Here is a 14225-nt window from a genome sequence, read left to right as displayed (position 1 = left end):
AAGTTCAAAAATTGAGACAAGACAGATTGTAAATTGCCACTTTCTGTTTGCTAAGAAGCAAATTCTAATACTTTTTCATGCTCAGTAGTACATGTTGGACACACACACAAACATGTCTGAGGTAATACAGCAAAGCACTTAAACACAGGTTCAATTTAAGTACATGATTAGTCTAATTGAAGTCAAGAATGTGTTTGTGTACTTAAATTTAAGCATGGCCTTAAGTGCTTTGCTGGACTGAGGCCAGAGTAAAAATATTACTGAGTATGAGTAAGAATATTTGTATTTCATTATAATTTGAGAACTAGAGCAGACTTTACAGTCACAGTTCTTGACTTCATAAATTCTGATTTGTATTAAGACTGGACAATCTATCAACTCTACCCTCTCTTTATAATATGAATGGTCTTCTCAAAATAACTTTATTGAATCAAGATTAAATAAGTCACATTTTTGTCTGCGCAAAGGAATTTCCAAAGCATTTGCAGTTTAGCAAGGATCAAAACAACTAATTCTACTCGGCTCTGTCTCATCTGAATTGTTCAGTACCCATCATTACACTTTTGCCCCTTTTGGTCTAGTATATAACCTCCCTAAAGAATGATTTCTGTTATTTCAAATATAGAATTCATGCCTTACTTTCTTTGCTGAATCTGCCCTTTTTGAATCTGTCAAGTCAGGAAGTTCACTTTATTCCAATTCAATTTCCATAAATACTTATTATTTTATCTCTTGTAAAACAGTCACTGCTTCCATAGAATCTAATGAATATCATACTATACTTAAAATAAAATGGCTTAGGATTGTTTCACGCTGTTGAAACAGTCTAGAAAAGCTGTGATATATGCTAGATTTGACAGCCCAACAGCAATCTTTGCATATAATATAGAGCATAGCTCTAATTTGAGGTGACAACTGAAAACAAATATAGCATACTTGCCAAACCATTGTTCTTCTGATGGCATTGAAAGTTACCTGGAAACATGATATTTCTTCCCAGAAGTCTAATCAGTTTTGTTTTATGCTGAAGCATTTGGTTCTAGAAATATCTAGGGCTGGATCCAAAGCTGGCTTAAATCAGAGAAGTGTCATTGAAGTCAAAGCGATGCCAAATTACACTATCTACAAATCTGATTTAGTGTATTAGACATATGAATGTATTTTTTGCAAATAAAGGAGGAAATTTTTAAAAGCAGCAATAACACCTTGAATCCCTTATGACTAATGATCTCCACTAACATAGTGTGGGGCATAGTGATTTATGATTTACAGACCCAATAATGTAGCTACTACTGGGGAAATAGTGTACCACTGCAGTACAGCCAAAAAATACCCACCTCCCTGATTTTCTTTGCTTCCTTGCAGAAAATGGCTTCTGTGGGGGAGCAAAGAGAAATTGAACCAGTGCTTATTCACCCATACCTCAGCAGCTTGGCAGATGATGTGTCTGTGTAGGCAGCTTGAGGACAGAGGTAAATCACAAAGGGTATGTCTACACTACCACCCTAGTTCGAACTAGGGTGGTAGTGTAGACATACCCTAAGGGATGGGAATCTTGGAATGCCCCGACCACCTTGAGTTGTTAGTTGTGGTAGACAACCTGTGATTCACAGGCCATACACAGTTAACCAGAGTAAACCACTGGTGGGCCTTCAGACAAGGTTGTTTATGTCTGCCTGCAGCTCCCACTGGCTGCGGATCACTGTTCCTCCTCCACTGTATAAGTTCTACTGGGCACAGGGGAGGAGGATGGAGATGGAGTTCCTTTCCCCCTTCTCTGCGCAGAGCAGCCAGGTCAAATCAGATCAAGTCTCTTCTTCAAGTCACTTCTCCTGATTGCAGGAAGCTCTGCACCAAGGGCAGGGGGGGTTTTGTGGGAGAGTCCACATGTTGAGAGGAAGAGACTTGGGGTGTGTGCAGAGGAAGGGGGAGGATTGGGTGCATGGGGATGTGTGGATGTGTGGGGTTTCGGAGGATGGGGGAGTCTGTTGCTATTCAGTGACTCCTTCCCTCAGCTCCAAATCTGGAACCCTTATCGAGCCTCCTCTGCATCTTGACCCTGCTGCACACAAAGCTCAACTACCATACCTTCAAGTCTCCCTCCCTGCCCCCATACCAGGAACCTCCAAACCCAGATGCCCACTGCATTTAGGGTTGCTAGTCCTTTAGGATCAATCTTCTGGTAAATATGGAAAGCAATCCTGGATATTCTAATGGATATTTTAAGAAAAATGACATTGTGCCACATTGGGAAAAAAAATTCCCAGGATAGCTTCAGTGAGCGTTGGCAACCCTAACTGCAACACCCTGAACCCCAGAAAGCTCCACTCCCTCAAATTCCTCCCACTGAGCCATAAGCATCTCCACCTACACTCTCTTGGAGTGTCCCATTCTCCCTGCACCTATATCCCCAACCGAGCTGCCTGTACCCAGAATGTGTCACATAGTTACTTTTCTTTCTTTTTTCTCCCATTTTTTGAACAGAATTGGAATAATTTGTTTAAAGTGTGACTGTAGTTAGAAAATTAGCTATGTAGATAATGGCACCTCAGATCCTTACTTGTTATACATCAGGACAGGTCCAGTGATTTTGATGGAGCTATGCTGTTTTATACCAGACAAGAAACTGATCCACTAATTTCCAGGCCAGAAGTATTATAAGCACTAGCCTGATCTCCTGCATATTACAGAAACATACTCGGTGATTTCGGAATCAAATCTCTTATTTCTGTTTGAGGTAATGTAACCAAGCAGATTCAAACCTGGTGCCTCTGAAACTTAGGGTAGGTGTCTCTACAGCTTGAGTTATCAGCTGGCTCTTAGCTTAGGCTGTAGAGCTCACTCCTGCTGATCTTTCATTGTAAGTGGTCTAAGTGTCACTACATGGAGACAGTGAACTACACCCACTAAGTGTGCAGGTTACATACTTCCCCTAGCCAAGGAAGTCCCAAGCTACAGAGACCCAGTTCAGATTCCTGATGAGCCCCCACTTGTAACCCTCACTGGACCTATTCAAACCTCAGACCTTTGGAGCTAAGTGTAGGAGCCTCTACAGTCTGAGCTATAAAGCCAGCTGGGTCTGAGCTCAGGCTGTAGAGCTCACTGGTTTCTATCTCTTGCTGTAAGTGGTCTAAATGCCACTACATGGGACAGTGAACCACACCCACTAGGTGTGTGGGTTACAGTAGAACATATTGTTTAGAAAGACCCCCAGTTTTGATTTAAATATTATTCTAAACTAGAAGATTTACCCAGTATTACTTGGGTCTTTAGCTCAATTTATATCAGGGGCTGGGGATGAGGGATTCAGTATACAGGTTGCTCTGGCCCTCTCTCACTGCAGTAGTTTGGGGCCAGGTGAGACATACCTCTGCATCGCTGCTGGAGCTTCAGCAGACATAGTCGGGGGAGAGGTGCATGTCTCCCTGCTGGGGCAGGTACAGATTTGTCTGCCCCCTGTGTTCCCCAGCCAGAATGAGGGATCCAAATATACTGTAGACTAGACGACTTACCCAACAATGCTCAGATACCTCAAGGCAGGGGACTGAGGGTTCAGGTGTCAGGGGAGGGGTTTGTGGATGTTGGGGGCTCAGGGCAGGAGACTGGGAGTGTGGAGGATATGGGAATCAGAGTTGGGGGATGAGGAAGTGGTCAGGGCTGGGGATAAGAGTGCAGTAGTTAAGGCAGGAGGTTGAGAGGTGTGGGGGTGCTGAGGGTGGGGGGTTGAGACATAAGGCAGGGGGCTTGTCCCCAGGGCTTGTCCAGAACAGAGGGAGCAGCACAGCCTGTCCAGTGGCTGTTCCCTGAGTCCAGCCCAGAGTGGAGTGGGCCTTGCTGCTAATTGCTGGCATTCAGGTGCTTGCTATCCCCCTGTGGTCACTCTGGGGTTTAACTGTCCCCCCATCTTTGCTGCCCCCATGCCATTCACACCCCTCCATTTTGATTTGATGAGAAACTATTGCCTTCCAGACATATCTCATTGTTTTGGCACAACAAAACTCTGACCTAGATTTAAGTTATGATAACAAGAAGCTGCATACCAAATTTGGTGGTCCTAGATTTTACCATTTTGGAGGAGTTCTTGAATAAACAGACTTACTGATGGATAGATGGTAGGGCTCACAGACAAACGGACACACAAATTCTCTCAACTGTATAGTAGATTATGGAGTAGCTACTACATCCCTAAGTAAGTTGTCCCAATGATTAATTACTTCCACTGTTGTATGAAAATTCAAACATTCAGAATATATCCAAGCCTTAGTACCATAAACTTTGTCAAACATACTTACTTTTTCCTCATCTTTTTTATGTTTGTGATTCTTTCTCTTAGTTTTATGTCAAATCAAGGCTATCTCTTTTTTAAGGCTGAAACCATATGCTTAGTTATTTATGAGGTGCCCAGAACATTTTTGGGTACTCAAAAATCATTAATAATAATATAAAACCATAACTGAGCCAAGAGCTTGCAAGCTCTGCCAATCTCCTTCATAGCTTTCTACCCCATCTCATCCCCCACAAAAAAAAGGGGGAAAAAAGAAAAAAAATGCCGAGAGCACTCATGATCTCCAGTTTTATTGCCAAGAAATAGTTAATTCTATAGCTTTCATGATCAAATATTTACAAAATGGTATCTTAACAGAATACACAAAGTTGTTAATACTTCAAAAGTCAAGCTAAACTTTCAGTTTAATTTTCAGTGGCCATAATTCAGAAAAGTACTAGTGCAGTAATGAAGCAAATATTTACTTATGGTTACAGAGAAATAGAGCTAAACTCCAAAGAAAAGGAAAATTAAATCAATGAGCAAAATGTGACTTTTTCATTATAATGGCATGATATTATAATTTATTCTATTTAGAGCAGAAAGAAATAAGCATTTTCCCCCTCCCCATAAAAGATGACATTTGGGGGGAAATGGAAAAGAAACACATTTTTTCCTCTTTTCAACCTGTCTACTTTGCTGCTTTGAACAGCTCAAATTAAAATTTATGATTGTAATAAAACATAAGTATAAAAGAATCTATATTTGTTTCATTCATTTATTTTTAAACATTTTAAATTAATTGCACTTGTTTGGAACTATAAAGAACACAGGGTCAGATTCCTTTATAGGACCACTGATGTCATTGAAGCAGTGTCGATCACTGTATTTTGGGATTTGATTTTAGAGTGAAGGACCCAATGCTGGAAAACAATCTTTTATTTATGTTTTAACAACTATTGAATTTTTCTATTTTCTTATATATGGATTGCTATCATGGAGTGTCCTGTTCTTATGCATTTAATCTTTTGATTATTTTTCAAACAAAAACTAGTGTAGCTGAAATTCACGTTAAGTAAGCTTTTTGTTGTGAAAAAAACCTAAGGTCTCTTCCATTTACTATAAAAGCATCCTGTCTGTGAAATAGCTTATTAGTATGTATACAAGTGCTCTATTACAGCTACCAAAACAACTTACAAGATCAATTTTCTTTTTCTGAATTAAAGATTTTGTCTTCATTCAGAAATAATTTCTAGCCTGAGAAAAATGTTAAATGCCCATTTGCTTTGTGAATCCTTTTCTCTCTATTTTGGAAAAAATGCCCTCAGGAAAATCAGCAGGACATTTAAGAGCTTCTTTTCTTTTCCAGCTCTGTTTGGACTCTCTTTAAGGTCTGATTGATGTCTAGCTGAAGCATAGACCCGGGCAGCATGAAGTATAATAAGGGCAGTGTGGGGATTAGGCTCAGTTCAGAATCTAAGTCTGAGGACACTTTTTTTTCTATAGGAATGGGCTTATGTGAAAAATGAGATGATTATGTTCCTGACCACTGACCCAATGGATGTAGTTCAAACTGTTACTCATTTTACAACTTTCTATATATCTCTTGCTCATTAGATGTTTGTATACATGGATAAAAATATTCAGCCCAATACATTCAATTATAATCTACTTTCAAGTGAATGATCTCACAGACAACATGGTGAATGTTTCCCTGGTATTCGGAAGATAGATTCTTAACTCTTATTTTGTAAGCATATTTTAATTCCTCTCTAATAATCTTAAAGAGATGATTATGGAAGGAGTAAGTTCATGCCTGAAGCAGGACTAAATTGCAAAAAAGATTAGGAACCTTGTGATGGGGAAGACACTCCCCGTACTGATAACAGCGCCGGGCAGCGTGGCCGGGAGGGTCTCGAAGGAGACCAGCCGGCAGAAGGGAAAGCCACCGAGCCGGGAGGCAGGCGTGGGGGCGCGCGCGGCGGCAGGCGCGCTGCCCATGACGGGCACTTGGACCCGGGAGGAGGCAGCTGGGAGGCAGAGGACGGACCGGCATGTCTCGGGCGTGCCGGCGTATAAAGGGGGGGAGCCAGAAGGGGAGGGGGCTGGCGGCATTCTCTCTACCCCCGTAGGCAACCCCGGGGGAAGTGCCGGTGACCCAAAGGAGGAGCGTCGGACCCCCGCAGCCCAGACCCAGCACGGGACGACCCACCCCGGAGACCCGAGGACGGGGTCAGGGGACGGGTGACTCCAACTCCCCCACCCGAGGAGTGAAGAGGGCTGAGCCTGCCGGCGGCCTGTGAGTGGGGCCGAGGGTTGAGAGCCCTCCCCGCCCCTGGCTGAGAGTAAGCCAGGGTGCAGCGGCAGCTGCCATAGGGGCAGAGACAGAGGGACAGAGACAAAGGGGCAGAGACAGGGGGCTAGAGGCACAGGCGAGCGGGGTACCGGGGTGATTCCCCTCCCCTCCCCGCATCGGTACTGCCACAAACCTGAACAGGGGAGTAAGAGCCTCATCCACACCTCTTACATGGTGACTTGTTTTACCAGGACATTGGCCCCAAAGACTAAGGAAAAAAAGGGGCTCCACACCTAATTGCTTCCTCACTAAAGCAAGTGGGCAGGGAGGGATGGGGAATGGACAGAGATATAGCCGTCCTATCCATATTGCTGGAGAAATCACCTGGGCCTTCCCAGGGTAGGTAGTAGATTACTGATGACACAGGATAGCAGCAAAAAATTTCACAGGTAAGGAATTATGACCAAGAGGTGTGTTTGGGGCTAGACTTGGTTCAGAACAACTTATATAACACCCCTTTTGAGCATTGTGTCCAAAGTAACAATCTAGTCCTTAACAAAAAAACCAGGAAATTGAGTCTCTGGTAGAAATTAATTTGATATAGGGTCAGATTTCAACCATTACAATCTATTTCTGAAACCTAGCAGAAAACGTATACTTGAGATGGCTTCTGCATTAAAACACATACAAAAGCTGCTCAATAACCAATAGTGTTAAGACTGCAATTGATTTTTAATGGTAGTTGATGGAACATTATACAAAAGCAGCAAAGGTTTGCCTTTTCCCCCTGTATTTCAACGTAATTACACAAATTCCATCAGAAATTACATTTATTCAGTGCATATTATTGAAATTTAATTTACACCATTATGAATGCCACTTCTGAAATGGACCCTAACTTACTTGTTCCAGGTTATAGTGTGACAGTGAAGGGGAAAAAAATTCGGGTCTCCTGCCTTCCAGTTGTGCCTTAACAGCATGAATATCCTTCCTCTTTGCTCAGGTGAGGGAAAAAATAAAACAAAACAAAACACAAACAACAAAAGCTGATCACTGACACAAGGAAGTATGGTCTTCAAAAAAATGCTTAAACATTTTTGGTGAGGCTCCAGACTCCTCCCAGGTCAGAGGAACACAAGAACATAAGAGTGACCATACTGGTTCAGACTAAATGTCCATCTAGCCCAGTATCCTGTTTTCCTACAGTGGCCAATGCCAAATGCCCCGAGGGAGTAAACAAAAACAGGTAATAAAAAAGTGATCCCTTTCCTGTCATCCATTTCCAGCCCCTGACAAAGAGAGGCTAAGGACACCATTCCTACCCATTATGTCTAGTAAGTATTGATGGACCTAACCTCCATGAATCTTGTTAAAGTCCTAGTCTTCACAACACCTTCTGGCAAGGAGTTCCAAAGGTTGACTGTGTGCTGCATGAAGAAAAATGTCCTTTTATTTGTTTTAAACATGAAAACATAAGAATGGCCATACTGGGTCAGACCAAAGGTCCTTCTAGCCCAGTATCCTCTCTGCCAACAGTGGCCAATACCAGATACCCCAGAAGTTCGGATCACAAATGGTAATCCTGACATGATCACTACCCTCCAGAGAAACATAGGCTGGGGATACCATTCCTACCCATTCTGGCTAATACCCATTGATGCATCTAACCTCTATGAATCTATCTAGCTCTTTTTTGGACTCTGTTAAAGTTATAGCATCCTCTGGCAAGGAGTTCCACAGATTGACTTCCTTTTGTTTGTTTTAAACATGCTACCTATTAATTTCACTTAGGGTATGTCTAATCTACACAGCTCCATCGACGGAGCCATGTAGATTTGTTTGTTCAGCAAAGGGAAATGAAGCTGCGATTTAAATAATCGCGGCTTCATTTAAATTTACAAGGCTGCTATGCTGAGCCGACAAACAGCTATTCAGCTGTTTGTTGGTTCATCGCGCTAGTCTGGATGCTCCCCTGCCAACATGAAAGCCCTTTATCGACCTCCCCGGTAAACCTCATCCTACGAGGCATAACGGGGAGGTCGATAAAGGGCTTTCATGTCGGCGCGGGAGCATCCAGGTAGCGTGCTGAGCTGACAAACAGCTGATCAGCTGTTTGTCGGCTCAGCGTGGCAGCCATTTAAATTTAAATGAAGCCACGATTATTTAAATCGCGGCTTCATTTCCCTTTGCCGATCAGCCTAATCTACATGGCTGCATTGATGGAGCCATGTAGTTTAGACACACCCTTAGAGACCCCTAGTTCTTATGTCATGGGAACAAGTAAATAACTTTTCCTTAATCAATTTCTCCATAACTGTCATAATTTTATAGACCTCTATCAATATCCCCCCTTAGTCTCCTTTTTTTCTAAACTGAAAAGTCCCAGTCTTTTTAATCTCTCATCATATGGGACACATTCCAAAATTCTAATATTTTTTGTTGCCCTTTTCTGAACCTTTTCCAATGCCAATATATCTTTTTTGAGATGAGGCGACTGCAGCTGTAGTCAGTATTCAAGATGTGGGTGTACAATGGGTTTATACAGAGATGATAAGTTAATTCTCTGTTTTATTCTCTATCCCTCTTTCAATTATTCCTAACATTCTGTTTGCTTTTTTGACTGCTGCTGCACAATGAGTGGATGATTTCCAAGAACTATATCACAATGACTCCAAGATCTCTCTCTTGAGTAGTTGTAGCCAAATGAGTCCCCATCACATTGTATATATAGTTGGGATTATTTTTCCAATGTGCATTACTTTTAATTTATTAACATTAAAATTCATTTGACATTTTGTTGCCTAATCACCTACTTTTGTGAGATCCTTTTGAAGCTCTTCACAGTCTGCTTTGTTCTTACCTTGAGAAGTTTAGTAGCATCTGCAAATGTTGCCACCTCACTGTTTACCCCTATCTCCAGATCATTTATAAATTGGTTACATAGAATTAGTCTCAGGACAGACCTTTGAGGGACACCATGAGTTATCTTTCTCCATTCTGAAAACTGGCCATTTATTCCTACCCATTGTTTCCTGTCTTTTAACTAGTCATCAATCCATGGGAGGATCTTCTCTCTTAACACAGGACAATTAACTTTACATAAGACCTTTTGGTGAGGAACTTTGTCAAAGGCTTTCTGGAAATCCAAGTACACTATATCCAATGGATCACCATTGCCCATGTGTTTATTGACCCCCTCAAAGAACTCTAGTAGATTAGTAAGGCATGATTTCCTTTTACAGAATCCACATCAGGTTTTCCCCAACAGATTATGTTCGTCTATATGTCTGACAGTTCTATTCTTAACTATAGTTTCAAATAATTTGCCCAGTACTGATGTTAGATTTACTGGTATGTAACTGCCAGGATCACCTCTAGAGTCCTTTTAAAATATTGGCATCACATTAGCTATCTTCCAGTCATTAGGTACAGAAGCTGATTTAAAGGGTAGGTTACAAACCATAGTTAATAATTCTGCTATTTCACATTTGAGTTCTTTCAGAACTCTAGAGTGAATGCCATTTGGTGCCGGTGACTTATTATTGGTAAGCTTATCAATTTGTTCCAAAACATCCTTTAATGACACTTCAGTCTGGGACAGTTCCTCCGATTTGTCACCTAAAAAATCATTCAAGTTTGGGAATTTCCCTAACATTCTCAGCAGTGTTCCCTCTAACATTTTCCATCCACGAGTGGATTGAGTTTTGTCTTGTGCACCAATATTTACGTCATGTGCTCTTGTTTGATGTATGCCTCTGTGACACCCACCAGTTACTAACAAAATTACATTATATCTATATCTAGATCTATATCTAGATCTAGATCTATACATTGTTATGCAAGAAAAATACTAAAAATGGGATAACTAATAAGGTGTATGACCCTGCACCCACTCACCCTGAAAATCACCCAGCTTGCAGGCCCCTACCCCAACACACACTGTGTGTGCCCCACTGACAGTGCCCCCATCAGGACCACACACAGCCAGCTGGTACCTGTATAAGCCTGGCTAACTGCCAACCCCCCTCTGCCCCACACATATATCCTGTAGTTGTACTTAGACTTGCAATCTGCCCTTGCATATACCATCATTATATATGACAGGGGGGTCCTATCTTCCCCCCAAACACAAACACCCAATACTTGGACCTAGGGCCCAGAGCCCAATCAAAACTGCCCAGAAACCTGTGCCTGGTTTCACATCTCTCCTGTCCTCCCCCCATCACCCAGAGACCTGTGTCCAACTCAGCCCCTCTCCCTCTCCCCTCCTCTCTTGAAATTTACCTACACCCGGTACCTGCCATCACAACAGATGGCTGGCACCTTTGCTCCCCACACAGATGGCTTCTGTGCTGGGCCCCTACTGTTCTTGGACTCATTGTCTCAGCTGCTGGTACAGACCCTGGTACCTACCCCTCTGCTTTCTCACTGAGGTTCCCACGCGGCAGCTCTGGCCTTGGCCCTGGGTACCGGAGCAGCCTCCTGTTGTCCGTGACATGGCTCATGGCTCCTCTGACCCCAGCCACTAGAGTAGCTACCTGCCACCCATCACATGGCTGTGTAGCTCTGTATAGGAGGTGGGCGGTCTGGAATTTTTTTCTACTTGCCCACGCAAGCACGCAGCTTAGAGGGAACTCATGAAGACCGAAGCAAAGATTTCATTTAATTTCTACACAATGACCTTATCATCTTTTTTACTTGGAGTGACTTCATAGAATCGTAGGAACACTCAAAGAAGAATACTCTAATACCACAAGAAACATTAGATCAGAGCTCATATAAGTGAACATCCACTAATGTGATCGTATGCTATCAAGTGCCAGCAATAGCCCTCTGCCATGTATATTGGCCAAATTGGACAGTCTCTACAACAAGGCTACGTCTACATTGGCATCCCTTTCCGGAAAAGGGATGCTAATGAGATGAGTCGGAATTGCAAATATTTAGATCCCCCGCGGCATTTGCATTTACATGGCTGCCGCTTTCTTCCGGCTTGGGGATAAACCGGAGAAAAGCGCCAGTCTAGACGCAATTCTCCGGAAAATAAGCCCTTTTCCAGAGGATTTATTTCAAGTAGAAATCCTCTGGAAAAGGGCTTATTTTCCAGAGAATCGCGTCTAGACTGGCGCTTTTCTCCGGTTTATCCCCAAGCCGGAAAAAAGCGGCAGCCATGTAAATGCAAATGCCGCGGGGGATATTTAAATCCCCCGCGGATTTGCAATTCCGACTCGTCTCATTAGCATCCCTTTTCCAGAAAGGGATGCCAATGTAGATGTAGCCCAAAGGTTTAATGGACACAAATGAGATATTCAAAAAGGTAACACACCGAAACCTGTTGGGGAACATTTTAACTTTCCCAAGAACTCATTAATGGGTCTCAAAGTTACCATATTATTACAAGCCAATTTCAAATACCAGTTTGAAAGGGAATCTGTATTTTCTTTTACAGATTTGATACTTGCAATATAGAGGTCTAAACAAAGACTTTAACTGGATTACCTACTACACTGCACAAGTAAAGTACCAGGTACCTAAGAGTACTTAGAACTACTCTATCAGCTTCATTTAGCATCGATACTCTGACAATTTTCCCCATTTTTTCATTCTCTTTTCCTCCCCATCTCCTCTCTTTCTCTGCTATTTATTTTGCAACCTGGACCACCTTAACTCCATTCATCTGAAGAAGTGGGTTGTGCCCAAAGAAGGTCATGATAGCATCTACATTTTTGTTAGTCTCTAAGGGTATGTCTACACTACAAAGTTAATTTGAACTAACAGCTGTTAGTTCAAATTAACTTTAATAGAGGCTATACATGCAAACCGCTATTTCAAATTTAATTCAAAATAGCAGAGCGCTTAATTCGAACTAGGTAAACCTCATTCTACAAGGAGTAATGCCTAATTCGAATTAAGTAGTTCGAATTAAGGGCTGTGTAGCCACTTAATTCGAATTAGCTGGAAGCTAGCCCTTCCCAGGTTGCCCTGGTGGCCACTCTGGGCCAAACCAGAGAAACTCTTTTGCCCCCCTTCCAGCCTCGGAGCCCTTATAGGGGCACGCTCTGCCCACGGTGTCTGTGCCAGTTGCAAGCCTGCCAGCATCCAGCCAGCAGACCCTGCACCTGGCACAGCATGAGCCAGCCACCCGCTGCCACCCAGCTCTCCACCTCTTCCCAGGACCAGGCTGGAGCCTGCCCGGGGCCGCAAAAGATGGACGCCCGCCTGGTCTAGTGCGGAGATTGTGGACCTCACTGAGGTTTGGGGGGAGGCCTCCAATGTCTACTATCTCCACACTAGGCACAGGAATGCGGCCATCTACAGCCACATGGCTGCCAGCCTGGCCACCAGAGGCCACATGCACAGCCAGGAGCACCTTTGGCTACTGGAGCAGCAGCTCTGAACCCAGGAGCACTGGGTCTGTGAGGACCTGTGGCTGCGGCAGTGGAGCTAGCAAGCGCTGGAGGATCAGGGCCGTGCCCTCTGAGGTCACCTCCAGACCCTGGTGGACAGCTTCCTGCCTCCTTCTGCTCCAGCCCCTGCAGCCGCCCCAGCTCTCGTTCTTCCTCCCACCCCTGCTCCCCTCCCACTTCCTCTGTCCCCCCGTCCCTCCTACCCCACCCTCCACACCCATTCTTCGCTGATGCCCCCGCACCTGCAGTGCTGCGAGACAGAAGAGCCAGCAGGACCCCGAACCCTGAGCTTTCCCTTCCCTTCCTCCCCCTTCCAGCTCCCTCCTCCCTGTTTCCCCCTCCCCTCTCCCACCCTCTCTCCTGCCCTCTCCTGCCTCCTTTCCCCTGTCTCCCCACAGTTTCATTCCCCCTCCCCAGTTGTGTTAAATAAAGAGAGTTGTTATTTTTGAAAATACGTGTCTTTTATTGACATCAGGAAGGGGGGGCTAGGGAAGGGTAAGTAGAAGGATGAGAGGGAGGAATGTGGCACAAGGCCCCAGTGGGGCAGACCGGGGAGACTGTTAGCGCTCCTCAGGGTGGAAGCTCTCCCGCAGGGCCCCCTCGATCCTGACAACCACTCGATGGTCCTCCTGGATGGCAGCCTGCAGACAGTGCAGCCAGGCTGCCAGCAACGTGTCCACAAGACGCAGCAGAGTCCCCAGGAGCAGGTCTGGTTCCATGGGGCAGAGTGCAGTGGTGCCCCGAGTGAGGGCAAGCAGAGCACTCCAAGACACAAATGCTTTGCTGTCCTTCCATGAGGTAGACCAGCAAGCAGAGAAACCTGAGAACTGTCTGTCCGAGATGGTGGGTCGGGTCCCTTTTGCACAGCCCTCGGCAAGCCTGAGGCAGCAGCCCCACACACTAGTCCGACCCTGATGCCCTGCCGGCACTGGTTCCTTACCTTAGATTCAGGGTCCACTCAATGTGGACGTGTGATTTCAAATTAGCAAAATTAGAGGTATCCCAAAAAACCCCTGCAGTCTGCCCGTATGCCCAAAGTGTGCTCAGCTCCCGCTAATTTCAAAGGAAAGAGAGATGTGGCTGTTGAGCATTTTGAAGGACTGAGCCTTCTGTGAGGTTGTGATGGTGGCATTGTCATGGATGGGGTGGCTGGTCTTGAGGAAACATTTAAAATAACTGTAGTTGAAATATTGTGGAAGAGGCTTTAGTACTTTGCTAGTATCTGGGTCTTTCACTTAAAGAGCATTTTTACAGTATA

The sequence above is a fragment of the Pelodiscus sinensis genome, chromosome 1 (assembly GCF_049634645.1).
Source record: "Pelodiscus sinensis isolate JC-2024 chromosome 1, ASM4963464v1, whole genome shotgun sequence".
Lineage (NCBI taxonomy): Eukaryota > Metazoa > Chordata > Testudines > Trionychidae > Pelodiscus > Pelodiscus sinensis.
Note: the sequence above shows the minus strand (reverse complement) of the source record.